Source organism: Astatotilapia calliptera, chromosome 3 (assembly GCF_964374335.1).
Source record: "Astatotilapia calliptera chromosome 3, fAstCal68.1, whole genome shotgun sequence".
Taxonomy (NCBI): Eukaryota; Metazoa; Chordata; class Actinopteri; order Cichliformes; family Cichlidae; genus Astatotilapia; species Astatotilapia calliptera.
The window spans coordinates 23967173-23982483 of NC_137424.1; the positions used below are offsets into that span (position 1 = coordinate 23967173).

Consider the following 15311-nt stretch of genomic DNA (forward strand, 5'->3'; position numbering starts at 1 on the left):
AGGTGGCCTCAGCCAGCAGCCACAGGCCCTGGTGTGGTGTAAGTGGCCTCAGCCAGTGCCACAGGCCCTGGTGTGGTGTAAGGGGCCTCAATAGCAACTAATGCCCTGGTGTGGTGTAAGTGGCCTCAGCCACCAGCCACAGGCACTGGTGTGGTGTAAGTGGCCTCAGCCAGCAGCCACAGGCCCTGGTGTGGTGTAAGTGGCCTCAGCCAGCAGCCACAGGCCCTGGTGTGGTGTAAGTGGCCTGAGCCAGCTGCCACAGGCCGTAGTGTGGTGTAAGTGGCCTCAGCCAGAAGCCACAGGCACTGGTGTGGTGTAAGTGCCCTCAGCCAGCAGCCACACGCCCTGGTGTGGTGTAAGTGACCTCAGCCAGCAGCCAAAGGCCCTGGTGTGGTGTAAGTGGCCTCAGCCAGCAGCCACAGGCCCTGGTGTGGTGTAAGTGGCCTCAGCCAGTGCCACAGGCCCTGGTGTGGTGTAAGTGGCCTGAGCAAGAGTCACAGACCCTGGTGTGGTGTAATTGGCCTCAATAGCAACTAATGCCCTGGTGTGGTGTAGGTGGCCTCAGCCAGCAGCCACAGGCCCTGGTGTGGTGTAAGTGGCCTCAGCCAGTGCCACAGGCCCTGGTGTGGTGTAAGTGGCCTGAGCAAGAGCCACAGGCCCTGGTGTGGTGTAAGTGGCCTCAGCCAGAAGCCACAGGCACTGGTGTGGTGTAAGTGCCCTCAGCCAGCAGCCACAGGCACTGGTGTGGTGTAAGTGACCTCAGCCAGCAGCCACAGGCCCTGGTGTGGTGTAAGTGGCCTCAGCCAGCAGCCACAGGCCCTGGTGTGGTGTAAGTGGCCTCAGCCAGAAGCCACAGGCACTGGTGTGGTGTAAGTGCCCTCAGCCAGCAGCCACAGGCACTGGTGTGGTGTAAGTGACCTCAGCCAGCAGCCACATGCCCTGGTGTGGTGTAAGTGGCCTCAGCCAGCAGCCACAGGCCCTGGTGTGGTGTAAGTGGCCTCAGCCAGTGCCACAGGCCCTGGTGTGGTGTAAGTGGCCTGAGCAAGAGTCACAGACGCTGGTGTGGTGTAATTGGCCTCAATAGCAACTAATGCCCTGGTGTGGTGTAGGTGGCCTCAGCCAACAGCCACAGGCCCTGGTGTGGTGTAAGTGGCCTCAGCCAGTGCCACAGGCCATGGTGTGGTGTAAGTGGCCTGAGCAAGAGCCACAGACCCTGGTGTGGTGTAATTGGCCTCAATAGCAACTAATGCCCTGGTGTGGTGTAAGTGGCCTCAGCCAGCAGCCACAGGCCCTGGTGTGGTGTAAGTGGCCTCAGCCAGCAGCCACAGGCCCTGATGTGGTGTAAGTGGCCCCAGCCGGTCACTCAGGCCCTGGTGTGGTGTAGGTGGCATCAGCTAGCAGCACAAGACATTGGAAAACAGCCAAAAGCAATGTCGTTAATGTGCCCTCATTAATGGGCAGCTGCTTTTGGTCTTTTAATACACCCCTTCTCTGGATCAAAAGCTGTTCAATGACATGAAAATGAAAGGCTTACAGCACCAGGTATTCCCAGGTAGTCTCCCATCCAAGTACTAACCAAGCCCAGCCCTGCTTAGCTTCCGAGATCAGACGAGGTCGGGCGTGCTCAGGGTGGTATGGCCGTAAGCTGCTGGCCCCAGCACAATGTCTCAATTTATGGATTCAACTGATTAGGTGGCAAGTACCAGAAGTTACGAAGACAATCCTTTAACCATACCTGCATGTTTGCATAATACCCTAACCCAAAGGCTCAGTTTAGCATTTATCTAACAGCACAGGCCCTGGATTGTTGAAGATGGCCTCAGGAACCAGCACAGGGCCTGGTGTGTTGTACATGGCCACAGCTAGCAGCACAGGGCCTGGTTTGGTGAAAATGGCCTCGGCCAGAAGCGCAGGGCCTGGTGTGATGTGAGTGGCCTGAGCCAGAAGCCACAGGCACTGGTGTGGTGTAAGTGGCCTCAGCCAGCAGCCACAGGCCCTGGTGTGGTGTAAGTGGCCTCAGCCAGCAGCCACAGGCCCTGGTGTGGTGTAAGTGGCCTCAGCCAGCAGCCACAGGCCCTGGTGTGGTGTAAGTGGCCTCAGCCAGAGCCACAGGCCCTGGTGTGGTGTAAGTGGCCTCAGCCAGTGCCACAGGCCCTGGTGTGGTGTAAGTGGCCTGAGCAAGAGCCAAAGACCCTGGTGTGGTGTAATTGGCCTCAATAGCAACTAATGCCCTGGTGTGGTGTAGGTGGCCTCAGCCAGCAGCCACAGGCCCTGGTGTGGTGTAAGTGGCCTCAATAGCAACTAATGCCCTGGTGTGGTGTAAGTGGCCTCAGCCAGCAGCCACAGGCCCTGGTGTGGTGTAAGTGGCCTGAGCAAGAGCCACAGACCCTGGTGTGGTGTAATTGGCCTCAATAGCAACTAAGACCCTGGTGTGGTGTAGGTGGCCTCAGCCAGCAGCCACAGGCCCTGGTGTGGTGTAAGTGGCCTCAGCCAGCAGCCACAGGCCCTGGTGTGGTGTAAGTGGCCTCAGCCAGCAGCCACAGGCCCTGATGTGGTGTAAGTGGCCCCAGCCGGTCACTCAGGCCCTGGTGTGGTGTAGGTGGCATCAGCTAGCAGCACAAGACATTGGAAAACAGCCAAAAGCAATGTCGTTAATGTGCCCTCATTAATGGGCAGCTGCTTTTGGTCTTTTAATACACCCCTTCTCTGGATCAAAAGCGGTTCAATGACATGAAAATGAAAGGCTTACAGCACCAGGAATTCCCAGGCAGTCTCCCATCCAAGTACTAACCAAGCCCAGCCCTGCTTAGCTTCCAAGATCAGACGAGGTCGGGCGTGCTCAGGGTGGTATGGCCGTAAGCTGCTGGCCCCAGCACAATGTCTCAATTTATGGATTCAACTGATTAGGTGGCAAGTACCTGAAGTTACGAAGACAATCCTTTAACCATACCTGCATGTTTGCATAATACCCTAACCCAAAGGCTCAGTTTAGCATTTATCTAACAGCACAGGCCCTGGATTGTTGAAGATGGCCTCAGGAACCAGCACAGGGCCTGGTGTGTTGTACATGGCCACAGCTAGCAGCACAGGGCCTGGTTTGGTGAAGATGGCCTCAGCCAGAAGCCACAGGCACTGGTGTGGTGTAAGTGGCCTCAGCAAGCAGCCACAGGCCCTGGTGTGGTTTAAGTGGCCTCAGCCAGCAGCCACAGGCCCTGGTGTGGTGTAAGTGGCCTCAGCCAGAGCCACAGGCCCTGGTGTGGTGTAAGTGGCCTCAGCCAGTGCCACAGGCCCTGGTGTGGTGTAAGTGGCCTCAGCCAGTGCCACAGGCCCTGGTGTGGTGTAAGTGGCCTGAGCAAGAGCCACAGACCCTGGTGTGGTGTAACTGGCCTCAATAGCAACTAATGCCCTGGTGAGGTGTAGGTGGCCTCAGCCAGCAGCCACAGGCCCTGGTGTGGTGTAAGTGGCCTCAGCCAGTGCCACAGGCCCTGGTGTGGTGTAAGGGGCCTCAATAGCAACTAATGCCCTGGTGTGGTGTAAGTGGCCTCAGCCAGCAGCCACAGGCACTGGTGTGGTGTAAGTGGCCTCAGCCAGCAGCCACAGGCCCTGGTGTGGTGTAAGTGGCCTCAGCCAGCAGCCACAGGCCCTGGTGTGGTGTAAGTGGCCTGAGCCAGAAGCCACAGGCACTGGTGTGGTGTAAGTGGCCTCAGCCAGAAGCCACAGGCACTGGTGTGGTGTAAGTGCCCTCAGCCAGCAGCCACAGGCCCTGGTGTGGTGTAAGTGACCTCAGCCAGCAGCCACAGGCCCTGGTGTGGTGTAAGTGGCCTCAGCCAGCAGCCACAGGCCCTGGTGTGGTGTAAGTGGCCTCAGCCAGTGCCACAGGCCCTGGTGTGGTGTAAGTGGCCTCAGCCAGTGCCACAGGCCCTGGTGTGGTGTAATTGGCCTCAATAGCAACTAATGCCCTGGTGTGGTGTAGGTGGCCTCAGCCAGCAGCCACAGGCCCTGGTGTGGTGTAAGTGGCCTCAGCCAGTGCCACAGGCCCTGGTGTGGTGTAAGGGGCCTCAATAGCAACTAATGCCCTGGTGTGGTGTAAGTGGCCTCAGCCAGCAGCCACAGGCCCTGGTGTGGTGTAAGTGGCCTCAGCCAGCAGCCACAGGCCCTGGTGTGGTGTAAGTGGCCTCAGCCAGCAGCCACAGGCCCTGGTGTGGTGTAAGTGGCCTCAGCCAGTGCCACAGGCCCTGGTGTGGTGTAAGTGGCCTCAGCCAGTGCCACAGACCCTGGTGTGGTGTAATTGGCCTCAATAGCAACTAATGCCCTGGTGTGGTGTAGGTGGCCTCAGCCAGCAGCCACAGGCCCTGGTGTGGTGTAAGTGGCCTCAATAGCAACTAATGCCCTGGTGTGGTGTAAGTGGCCTCAGCCAGCAGCCACAGGCCCTGGTGTGGTGTAAGTGGCCTCAGCCACTGCCACAGGCCCTGGTGTGGTGTAAGTGGCCTCAATAGCAACTAAGGCCCTGGTGTGGTGTAAGTGGCCTCAGCCAGTGCCACAGGCCCTGGTGTGGTGTAAGTGGCCTCAGCCAGCAGCCACAGGCCCTGGTGTGGTGTAAGTGGCCTCAGCCAGTGCCACAGGCCCTGGTGTGGTGTAAGTGGCCTCAGCCAGAGCCACAGGCCCTGGTGTGGTGTAAGTGGCCTCAGCCAGTGCCACAGGCCCTGGTGTGGTGTAAGTGGCCTGAGCAAGAGCCACAGACCCTGGTGTGGTGTAATTGGCCTCAATAGCAACTAATGCCCTGGTGTGGTGTAGGTGGCCTCAGCCAGCAGCCACAGGCCCTGGTGTGGTGTAAGTGGCCTCAATAGCAACTAATGCCCTGGTGTGGTGTAAGTGGCCTCAGCCAGCAGCCACAGGCCCTGGTGTGGTGTAAGTGGCCTCAGCCAGCAGCCACAGGCCCTGGTGTGGTGTAAGTGGCCTCAGCCAGCAGCCACAGGCCCTGATGTGGTGTAAGTGGCCCCAGCCGGTCACTCAGGCCCTGGTGTGGTGTAGGTGGCATCAGCTAGCAGCACAAGACATTGGAAAACAGCCAAAAGCAATGTCCTTAATGTGCCCTCATTAATGGGCAGCTGCTTTTGGTCTTTTAATACACCCCTTCTCTGGATCAAAAGCGGTTCAATGACATGAAAATGAAAGGCTTACAGCACCAGGTATTCCCAGGGAGTCTCCCATCCAAGTACTAACCAAGCCCAGCCCTGCTTAGCTTCCGAGATCAGACGAGGTCGGGCGTGCTCAGGGTGGTATGGCCGTAAGCTGCTGGCCCCAGCACAATGTCTCAATTTATGGATTCAACTGATTAGGTGGCAAGTACCTGAAGTTACGAAGACAATCCTTTAACCATACCTGCATGTTTGCATAATACCCTAACCCAAAGGCTCAGTTTAGCATTTATCTAACAGCACAGGCCCTGGTGTGTTGTACATGGCCACAGCTAGCAGCACAGGGCCTGGTTTGGTGAAGATGGCCTCGGCCAGAAGCGCAGGGCCTGGTGTGATGTGAGTGGCCTGAGCAAGAGCCACAGGCCCTGGTGTGGTGTAAGTGGCCTCAGCCAGCAGCCACAGGCCCTGGTGTGGTGTAAGTGGCCTCAGCCAGCAGCCACAGGCCCTGGTGTGGTGTAAATGGCCTCAGCCAGCAGCCACAGGCCCTGGTGTGGTGTAAGTGGCCTCAGCCAGAGCCACAGGCCCTGGTGTGGTGTAAGTGGCCTCAGCCAGTGCCACAGGCCCTGGTGTGGTGTAGGTGGCCTGAGCAAGAGCCACAGACCCTGGTGTGGTGTAATTGGCCTCAATAGCAACTAATGCCCTGGTGAGGTGTAAGTGGCCTCAGCCAGCAGCCACAGGCCCTGGTGTGGTGTAAGTGGCCTCAGCCAGTGCCACAGGCCCTGGTGTGGTGTAAGGGGCCTCAATAGCAACTAATGCCCTGGTGTGGTGTAAGTGGCCTCAGCCAGCAGCCACAGGCACTGGTGTGGTGTAAGTGGCCTCAGCCAGCAGCCACAGGCCCTGGTGTGGTGTAAGTGGCCTCAGCCAGCAGCCACAGGCCCTGGTGTGGTGTAAGTGGCCTGAGCCAGCTGCCACAGGCCCTGGTGTGGTGTAAGTGGCCTCAGCCAGAAGCCACAGGCACTGGTGTGGTGTAAGTGCCCTCAGCCAGCAGCCACAGGCCCTGGTGTGGTGTAAGTGACCTCAGCCAGCAGCCACAGGCCCTGGTGTGGTGTAAGTGGCCTCAGCCAGCAGCCACAGGCCCTGGTGTGGTGTAAGTGGCCTCAGCCAGTGCCAAAGGCCCTGGTGTGGTGTAAGTGGCCTCAGCCAGTGCCAAAGGCCCTGGTGTGGTGTAAGTGGCCTGAGCAAGAGTCACAGACCCTGGTGTGGTGTAATTGGCCTCAATAGCAACTAATGCCCTGGTGTGGTGTAGGTGGCCTCAGCCAGCAGCCACAGGCCCTGGTGTGGTGTAAGTGGCCTCAGCCAGTGCCACAGGCCCTGGTGTGGTGTAAGGGGCCTCAATAGCAACTAATGCCCTGGTGTGGTGTAAGTGGCCTCAGCCAGCAGCCACAGGCACTGGTGTGGTGTAAGTGCCCTCAGCCAGCAGCCACAGGCCCTGGTGTGGTGTAAGTGGCCTCAGCCAGCAGCCACAGGCCCTGGTGTGGTGTAAGTGGCCTCAGCCAGAAGCCACAGGCACTGGTGTGGTGTAAGTGCCCTCAGCCAGCAGCCACAGGCACTGGTGTGGTGTAAGTGACCTCAGCCAGCAGCCACAGGCCCTGGTGTGGTGTAAGTGGCCTCAGCCAGCAGCCACAGGCCCTGGTGTGGTGTAAGTGGCCTCAGCCAGAAGCCACAGGCACTGGTGTGGTGTAAGTGCCCTCAGCCAGCAGCCACAGGCACTGGTGTGGTGTAAGTGACCTCAGCCAGCAGCCACAGGCCCTGGTGTGGTGTAAGTGGCCTCAGCCAGCAGCCACAGGCCCTGGTGTGGTGTAAGTGGCCTCAGCCAGTGCCACAGGCCCTAGTGTGGTGTAAGTGGCCTGAGCAAGAGTCACAGACCCTGGTGTGGTGTAATTGGCCTCAATAGCAACTAATGCCCTGGTGTGGTGTAGGTGGCCTCAGCCAGCAGCCACAGGCCCTGGTGTGGTGTAAGTGGCCTCAGCCAGTGCCACAGGCCCTGATGTGGTGTAAGTGGCCTGAGCAAGAGCCACAGACCCTGGTGTGGTGTAATTGGCCTCAATAGCAACTAATGCCCTGATGTGGTGTAAGTGGCCTCAGCCAGCAGCCACAGGCCCTGGTGTGGTGTAAGTGGCCTCAGCCAGCAGCCACAGGCCCTGATGTGGTGTAAGTGGCCCCAGCCGGTCACTCAGGCCCTGGTGTGGTGTAGGTGGCATCAGCTAGCAGCACAAGACATTGGAAAACAGCCAAAAGCAATGTCGTTAATGTGCCCTCATTAATGGGCAGCTGCTTTTGGTCTTTTAATACACCCCTTCTCTGGATCAAAAGCGGTTCAATGACATGAAAAAGAAAGGCTTACAGCACCAGGTATTCCCAGGCAGTCTCCCATCCAAGTACTAAACAAGCCCAGCCCTGCTTAGCTTCCGAGATCAGACGAGGTCGGGCATGCTCAGGGTTGTATGGCCGTAAGCTGCTGGCCCCAGCACAATGTCTCAATTTATGGATTCAACTGATTAGGTGGCAAGTACCTGAAGTTACGAAGACAATCCTTTAACCATACCTGCATGTTTGCATAATACCCTAACCCAAAGGCTCAGTTTAGCATTTATCTAACAGCACAGGCCCTGGATTGTTGAAGATGGCCTCAGGAACCAGCACAGGGCCTGGTGTGTTGTACATGGCCACAGCTAGCAGCACAGGGCCTGGTTTGGTGAAGATGGCCTCGGCCAGAAGCGCAGGGCCTGGTGTGATGTGAGTGGCCTGAGCAAGAGCCACAGGCCCTGGTGTGGTGTAAGTGGCCTCAGCCAGAAGCCACAGGCACTGGTGTGGTGTAAGTGGCCTCAGCCAGCAGCCACAGTCCCTGGTGTGGTGTAAGTGGCCTCAGCCAGCAGCCACAGGCTCTGGTGTGGTGTAAGTGGCCTCAGCCAGCAGCCACAGGCCCTGGTGTGGTGTAAGTGGCCTCAGCCAGCAGCCACAGGCCCTGGTGTGGTGTAAGTGGCCTCAGCCAGTGCCACAGGCCCTGGTGTGGTGTAAGGGGCCTCAATAGCAACTAATGCCCTGGTGTGGTGTAAGTGGCCTCAGCCAGCAGCCACAGGAACTGGTGTGGTGTAAGTGCCCTCAGCCAGCAGCCACAGGCCCTGGTGTGGTGTAAGTGGCCTGAGCAAGAGCCACAGGCCCTGGTGTGGTGTAAGTGGCCTCAGCCAGAAGCCACAGGCACTGGTGTGGTGTAAGTGCCCTCAGCCAGCAGCCACAGGCACTGGTGTGGTGTAAGTGACCTCAGCCAGCAGCCACAGGCCCTGGTGTGGTGTAAGTGGCCTCAGCCAGCAGCCACAGGCCCTGGTGTGGTGTAAGTGGCCTCAGCCAGAAGCCACAGGCACTGGTGTGGTGTAAGTGCCCTCAGCCAGCAGCCACAGGCACTGGTGTGGTGTAAGTGACCTCAGCCAGCAGCCACAGGCCCTGGTGTGGTGTAAGTGGCCTCAGCCAGCAGCCACAGGCCCTGGTGTGGTGTAAGTGGCCTCAGCCAGTGCCACAGGCCCTGGTGTGGTGTAAGTGGCCTGAGCAAGAGTCACAGACCCTGGTGTGGTGTAATTGGCCTCAATAGCAACTAATGCCCTGGTGTGGTGTAAGTGGCCTCAGCCAGTGCCACAGGCCCTGATGTGGTGTAAGTGGCCTGAGCAAGAGCCACAGACCCTGGTGTGGTGTAATTGGCCTCAATAGCAACTAATGCCCTGGTGTGGTGTAAGTGGCCTCAGCCAGAAGCCACAGGCACTGGTGTGGTGTAAGTGGCCTCAGCCAGCAGCCACAGTCCCTGGTGTGGTGTAAGTGGCCTCAGCCAGCAGCCACAGGCCCTGGTGTGGTGTAAATGGCCTCAGCCAGCAGCCACAGGCCCTGGTGTGGTGTAAGTGGCCTCAGCCAGAGCCACAGGCCATGGTGTGGTGTAAGTGGCCTCAGCCAGTGCCACAGGCCCTGGTGTGGTGTAAGTGGCCTGAGCAAGAGCCACAGACCCTGGTGTGGTGTAATTGGCCTCAATAGCAACTAATGCCCTGGTGTGGTGTAGGTGGCCTCAGCCAGCAGCCACAGGCCCTGGTGTGGTGTAAGTGGCCTCAGCCAGTGCCACAGGCCCTGGTGTGGTGTAAGGGGCCTCAATAGCAACTAATGCCCTGGTGTGGTGTAAGTGGCCTCAGCCAGCAGCCACAGGCACTGGTGTGGTGTAAGTGGCCTCAGCCAGCAGCCACAGGCCCTGGTGTGGTGTAAGTGGCCTCAGCCAGCAGCCACAGGCCCTGGTGTGGTGTAAGTGGCCTGAGCCAGCTGCCACAGGCCCTAGTGTGGTGTAAGTGGCCTCAGCCAGAAGCCACAGGCACTGGTGTGGTGTAAGTGCCCTCAGCCAGCAGCCACACGCCCTGGTGTGGTGTAAGTGACCTCAGCCAGCAGCCAAAGGCCCTGGTGTGGTGTAAGTGGCCTCAGCCAGCAGCCACAGGCCCTGGTGTGGTGTAAGTGGCCTCAGCCAGTGCCACAGGCCCTGGTGTGGTGTAAGTGGCCTGAGCAAGAGTCACAGACCCTGGTGTGGTGTAATTGGCCTCAATAGCAACTAATGCCCTGGTGTGGTGTAGGTGGCCTCAGCCAGCAGCCACAGGCCCTGGTGTGGTGTAAGTGGCCTCAGCCAGTGCCACAGGCCCTGGTGTGGTGTAAGTGGCCTGAGCAAGAGCCACAGGCCCTGGTGTGGTGTAAGTGGCCTCAGCCAGAAGCCACAGGCACTGGTGTGGTGTAAGTGCCCTCAGCCAGCAGCCACAGGCACTGGTGTGGTGTAAGTGACCTCAGCCAGCAGCCACAGGCCCTGGTGTGGTGTAAGTGGCCTCAGCCAGAAGCCACAGGCACTCTTGTGGTGTAAGTGCCCTCAGCCAGCAGCCACAGGCACTGGTGTGGTGTAAGTGACCTCAGCCAGCAGCCACATGCCCTGGTGTGGTGTAAGTGGCCTCAGCCAGCAGCCACAGGCCCTGGTGTGGTGTAAGTGGCCTCAGCCAGTGCCACAGGCCATGGTGTGGTGTAAGTGGCCTGAGCAAGAGCCACAGACCCTGGTGTGGTGTAATTGGCCTCAATAGCAACTAATGCCCTGGTGTGGTGTAAGTGGCCTCAGCCAGCAGCCACAGGCCCTGGTGTGGTGTAAGTGGCCTCAGCCAGCAGCCACAGGCCCTGATGTGGTGTAAGTGGCCCCAGCCGGTCACTCAGGCCCTGGTGTGGTGTAGGTGGCATCAGCTAGCAGCACAAGACATTGGAAAACAGCCAAAAGCAATGTCGTTAATGTGCCCTCATTAATGGGCAGCTGCTTTTGGTCTTTTAATACACCCCTTCTCTGGATCAAAAGCTGTTCAATGACATGAAAATGAAAGGCTTACAGCACCAGGTATTCCCAGGTAGTCTCCCATCCAAGTACTAACCAAGCCCAGCCCTGCTTAGCTTCCGAGATCAGACGAGGTCGGGCGTGCTCAGGGTGGTATGGCCGTAAGCTGCTGGCCCCAGCACAATGTCTCAATTTATGGATTCAACTATTTAGGTGGCAAGTACCTGAAGTTACGAAGACAATCCTTTAACCATACCTGCATGTTTGCATAATACCCTAACCCAAAGGCTCAGTTTAGCATTTATCTAACAGCACAGGCCCTGGATTGTTGAAGATGGCCTCAGGAACCAGCACAGGGCCTGGTGTCTTGTACATGGCCACAGCTAGCAGCACAGGGCCTGGTTTGGTGAAAATGGCCTCGGCCAGAAGCGCAGGGCCTGGTGTGATGTGAGTGGCCTGAGCAAGAGCCACAGGCCCTGGTGTGGTGTAAGTGGCCTCAGCCAGAAGCCACAGGCCCTGGTGTGGTGTAAGTGGCCTCAGCCAGCAGCCACAGGCCCTGGTGTGGTGTAAGTGGCCTCAGCCAGCAGCCACAGGCCCTGGTGTGGTGTAAGTGGCCTCAGCCAGAGCCACAGGCCCTGGTGTGGTGTAAGTGGCCTCAGCCAGTGCCACAGGCCCTGGTGTGGTGTAAGTGACCTATATAGCAACTAATGCCCTGGTGTGGTGTAAGTGGCCTCAGCCAGCAGCCACAGGCCCTGGTGTGGTGTAAGTGGCCTCAGCCACTGCCACAGGCCCTGGTGTGGTGTAAGTGGCCTCAATAGCAACTAAGGCCCTGGTGTGGTGTAGGTGGCCTCAGCCAGCAGCCACAGGCCCTGGTGTGGTGTAAGTGGCCTCAGCCAGTGCCACAGGCCCTGGTGTGGTGTAAGTGGCCTGAGCAAGAGCCACAGACCATGGTGTGGTGTAATTGGTCTCAATAGCAACTAATGCTCTGGTGTGGTGTAAGTGGCCTCAGGCAGCAGCCACAGGCCCTGGTGTGGTGTAAGTGGCCTCAGCCAGCAGCCACAGGCCCTGATGTGGTGTAAGTGGCCCCAGCCGGTCACTCAGGCCCTGGTGTGGTGTAGGTGGCATCAGCTAGCAGCACAAGACATTGGAAAACAGCCAAAAGCAATGTCGTTAATGTGCCCTCATTAATGGGCAGCTGCTTTTGGTCTTTTAATACACCCCTTCTCTGGATCAAAAGCGGTTCAATGACATGAAAATGAAAGGCTTACAGCACCAGGTATTCCCAGGTAGTCTCCCATCCAAGTACTAACCAAGCCCAGCCCTGCTTAGCTTCCGAGATCAGACGAGGTCGGGCGTGCTCAGGGTGGTATGGCCGTAAGCTGCTGGCCCCAGCACAATGTCTCAATTTATGGATTCAACTGATTAGGTGGCAAGTACCTGAAGTTACGAAGACAATCCTTTAACCATACCTGCATGTTTGCATAATACCCTAACCCAAAGGCTCAGTTTAGCATTTATCTAACAGCACAGGCCCTGGATTGTTGAAGATGGCCTCAGGAACCAGCACAGGGCCTGGTGTGTTGTACATGGCCACAGCTAGCAGCACAGGGCCTGGTTTGGTGAAGATGGCCTCGGCCAGAAGCGCAGGGCCTGGTGTGATGTGAGTGGCCTGAGCAAGAGCCACAGGCCCTGGTGTGGTGTAAGTGGCCTCAGCCAGAAGCCACAGGCACTGGTGTGGTGTAAGTGGCCTCAGCCAGCAGCCACAGGCCCTGGTGTGGTGTAAGTGGCCTCAGCCAGCAGCCACAGGCCCTGGTGTGGTGTAAGTGGCCTCAGCCAGAGCCACAGGCCCTGGTGTGGTGTAAGTGGCCTCAGCCAGTGCCACAGGCCCTGGTGTGGTGTAAGTGGCCTGAGCAAGAGCCACAGACCCTGGTGTGGTGTAATTGGCCTCAATAGCAACTAATGCCCTGGTGTGGTGTAGGTGGCCTCAGCCAGCAGCCACAGGCCCTGGTGTGGTGTAAGTGGCCTCAGCCAGCAGCCACAGGCCCTGGTGTGGTGTAAGTGGCCTGAGCAAGAGCCACAGACCCTGGTGTGGTGTAATTGGCCTCAATAGCAACTAAGGCCCTGGTGTGGTGTAGGTGGCCTCAGCCAGCAGCCACAGGCCCTGGTGTGGTGTAAGTGGCCTCAGCCAGCAGCCACAGGCCCTGGTGTGGTGTAAGTGGCCTCAGCCAGCAGCCACAGGCCCTGATGTGGTGTAAGTGGCCTCAGCCAGAGCCACAGGCCCTGGTGTGGTGTAAGTGGCCTCAGCCAGCAGCCACAGGCCCTGGTGTGGTGTAAGTGGCCTCAGCCAGAGCCACAGGCCCTGATGTGGTGTAAGTGGCCCCAGCCGGTCACTCAGGCCCTGGTGTGGTGTAGGTGGCATCAGCTAGCAGCACAAGACATTGGAAAACAGCCAAAAGCAATGTCGTTAATGTGCCCTCATTAATGGGCAGCTGCTTTTGGTCTTTTAATACACCCCTTCTCTGGATCAAAAGCGGTTCAATGACATGAAAATGAAAGGCTTACAGCACCAGGTATTCCCAGGCAGTCTCCCATCCAAGTACTAACCAAGCCCAGCCCTGCTTAGCTTCCGAGATCAGACGAGGTCGGGCGTGCTCAGGGTGGTATGGCCGTAAGCTGCTGGCCCCAGCACAATGTCTCAATTTATGGATTCAACTGATTAGGTGGCAAGTACCTGAAGTTACGAAGACAATCCTTTAACCATACCTGCATGTTTCCATAATACCCTAACCCAAAGGCTCAGTTTAGCATTTATCTAACAGCACAGGCCCTGGTGTGTTGTACATGGCCACAGCTAGCAGCACAGGGCCTGGTTTGGTGAAGATGGCCTCGGCCAGAAGCGCAGGGCCTGGTGTGATGTGAGTGGCCTGAGCAAGAGCCACAGGCCCTGGTGTGGTGTAAGTGGCCTCAGCCAGAAGCCACAGGCACTGGTGTGGTGTAAGTGGCCTCAGCCAGCAGCCACAGGCCCTGGTGTGGTGTAAGTGGCCTCAGCCAGCAGCCACAGGCCCTGGTGTGGTGTAAATGGCCTCAGCCAGCAGCCACAGGCCCTGGTGTGGTGTAAGTGGCCTCAGCCAGAGCCACAGGCCCTGGTGTGGTGTAAGTGGCCTCAGCCAGTGCCACAGGCCCTGGTGTGGTGTAATTGGCCTCAATAGCAACTAATGCCCTGGTGAGGTGTAGGTGGCCTCAGCCAGCAGCCACAGGCCCTGGTGTGGTGTAAGTGGCCTCAGCCAGTGCCACAGGCCCTGGTGTGGTGTAAGGGGCCTCAATAGCAACTAATGCCCTGGTGTGGTGTAAGTGGCCTCAGCCAGCAGCCACAGGCACTGGTGTGGTGTAAGTGGCCTCAGCCAGCAGCCACAGGCCCTGGTGTGGTGTAAGTGGCCTCAGCCAGCAGCCACAGGCCCTGGTGTGGTGTAAGTGGCCTGAGCCAGCTGCCACAGGCCCTGGTGTGGTGTAAGTGGCCTCAGCCAGAAGCCACAGGTACTGGTGTTGTGTAAGTGCCCTCAGCCAGCAGCCACAGGCCCTGGTGTGGTGTAAGTGACCTCAGCCAGCAGCCACAGGCCCTGGTGTGGTGTAAGTGGCCTCAGCCAGCAGCCACAGGCCCTGGTGTGGTGTAAGTGGCCTCAGCCAGTGCCACAGGCCCTGGTGTGGTGTAAGTGGCCTGAGCAAGAGTCACAGACCCTGGTGTGGTGTAATTGGCCTCAATAGCAACTAATGCCCTGGTGTGGTGTAGGTGGCCTCAGCCAGCAGCCACAGGCCCTGGTGTGGTGTAAGTGGCCTCAGCCAGTGCCACAGGCCCTGGTGTGGTGTAAGGGGCCTCAATAGCAACTAATGCCCTGGTGTGGTGTAAGTGGCCTCAGCCAGCAGCCACAGGCACTGGTGTGGTGTAAGTGCCCTCAGCCAGCAGCCACAGGCCCTGGTGTGGTGTAAGTGGCCTCAGCCAGCAGCCACAGGCCCTGGTGTGGTGTAAGTGGCCTCAGCAAGAGCCACAGGCCCTGGTGTGGTGTAAGTGGCCTCAGCCAGAAGCCACAGGCACTGGTGTGGTGTAAGTGCCCTCAGCCAGCAGCCACAGGCACTGGTGTGGTGTAAGTGACCTCAGCCAGCAGCCACAGGCCCTGGTGTGGTGTAAGTGGCCTCAGCCAGCAGCCACAGGCCCTGGTGTGGTGTAAGTGGCCTCAGCCAGTGCCACAGGCCCTAGTGTGGTGTAAGTGGCCTGAGCAAGAGTCACAGACCCTGGTGTGGTGTAATTGGCCTCAATAGCAACTAATGCCCTGGTGTGGTGTAGGTGGCCTCAGCCAGCAGCCACAGGCCCTGGTGTGGTGTAAGTGGCCTCAGCCAGTGCCACAGGCCCTGATGTGGTGTAAGTGGCCTGAGCAAGAGCCACAGACCCTGGTGTGGTGTAATTGGCCTCAATAGCAACTAATGCCCTGGTGTGGTGTAAGTGGCCTCAGCCAGAAGCCACAGGCACTGGTGTGGTGTAAGTGGCCTCAGCCAGCAGCCACAGGCCCTGATGTGGTGTAAGTGGCCCCAGCCAGCAGCCACAGGCCCTGGTGTGGTGTAAGTGGCCTCAGCCAAAAGCCACAGGCACTGGTGTGGTGTAAGTGCCCTCAGCCAGCAGCCACAGGCACTGGTGTGGTGTAAGTGACCTCAGCCAGCAGCCACAGGCCCTGGTGTGGTGTAAGTGGCCTCAGCCAGCAGCCACAGGCCCTGGTGTGGTGTAAGTGGCCTCAGCCAGC

The 15311-nt window shown here is 58.5% G+C and overlaps 6 non-coding genes and 1 pseudogene across 6 annotated transcripts; all 7 read right to left on the bottom strand.

The window, feature by feature from the left end:
* Positions 1–1527: 1527 nt before the first annotated feature.
* LOC145427776 (5S ribosomal RNA) lies at positions 1528–1646 on the bottom strand. Its single transcript, XR_013908318.1, has one exon. It is a non-coding gene; the product is annotated as a 5S ribosomal RNA (ribosomal RNA).
* Positions 1647–2742: 1096 nt separating this feature from the next.
* On the bottom strand, positions 2743–2861 carry LOC145426980 (5S ribosomal RNA). Its single transcript, XR_013907703.1, has one exon. It is a non-coding gene; the product is annotated as a 5S ribosomal RNA (ribosomal RNA).
* Positions 2862–5174: 2313 nt separating this feature from the next.
* Positions 5175–5293, bottom strand: LOC145426554 (5S ribosomal RNA). The gene has a single exon (XR_013907264.1). It is a non-coding gene; the product is annotated as a 5S ribosomal RNA (ribosomal RNA).
* A 2242-nt stretch (positions 5294–7535) lies between these two features.
* Positions 7536–7654, bottom strand: LOC145427353 (5S ribosomal RNA; annotated as a pseudogene).
* Positions 7655–10569: 2915 nt separating this feature from the next.
* Positions 10570–10688, bottom strand: LOC145427777 (5S ribosomal RNA). The gene has a single exon (XR_013908319.1). It is a non-coding gene; the product is annotated as a 5S ribosomal RNA (ribosomal RNA).
* A 1094-nt stretch (positions 10689–11782) lies between these two features.
* LOC145427778 (5S ribosomal RNA) lies at positions 11783–11901 on the bottom strand. Its single transcript, XR_013908320.1, has one exon. It is a non-coding gene; the product is annotated as a 5S ribosomal RNA (ribosomal RNA).
* Positions 11902–13076: 1175 nt separating this feature from the next.
* LOC145426515 (5S ribosomal RNA) lies at positions 13077–13195 on the bottom strand. Its single transcript, XR_013907225.1, has one exon. It is a non-coding gene; the product is annotated as a 5S ribosomal RNA (ribosomal RNA).
* Between the last annotated feature and the right edge of the window lie 2116 nt (positions 13196–15311).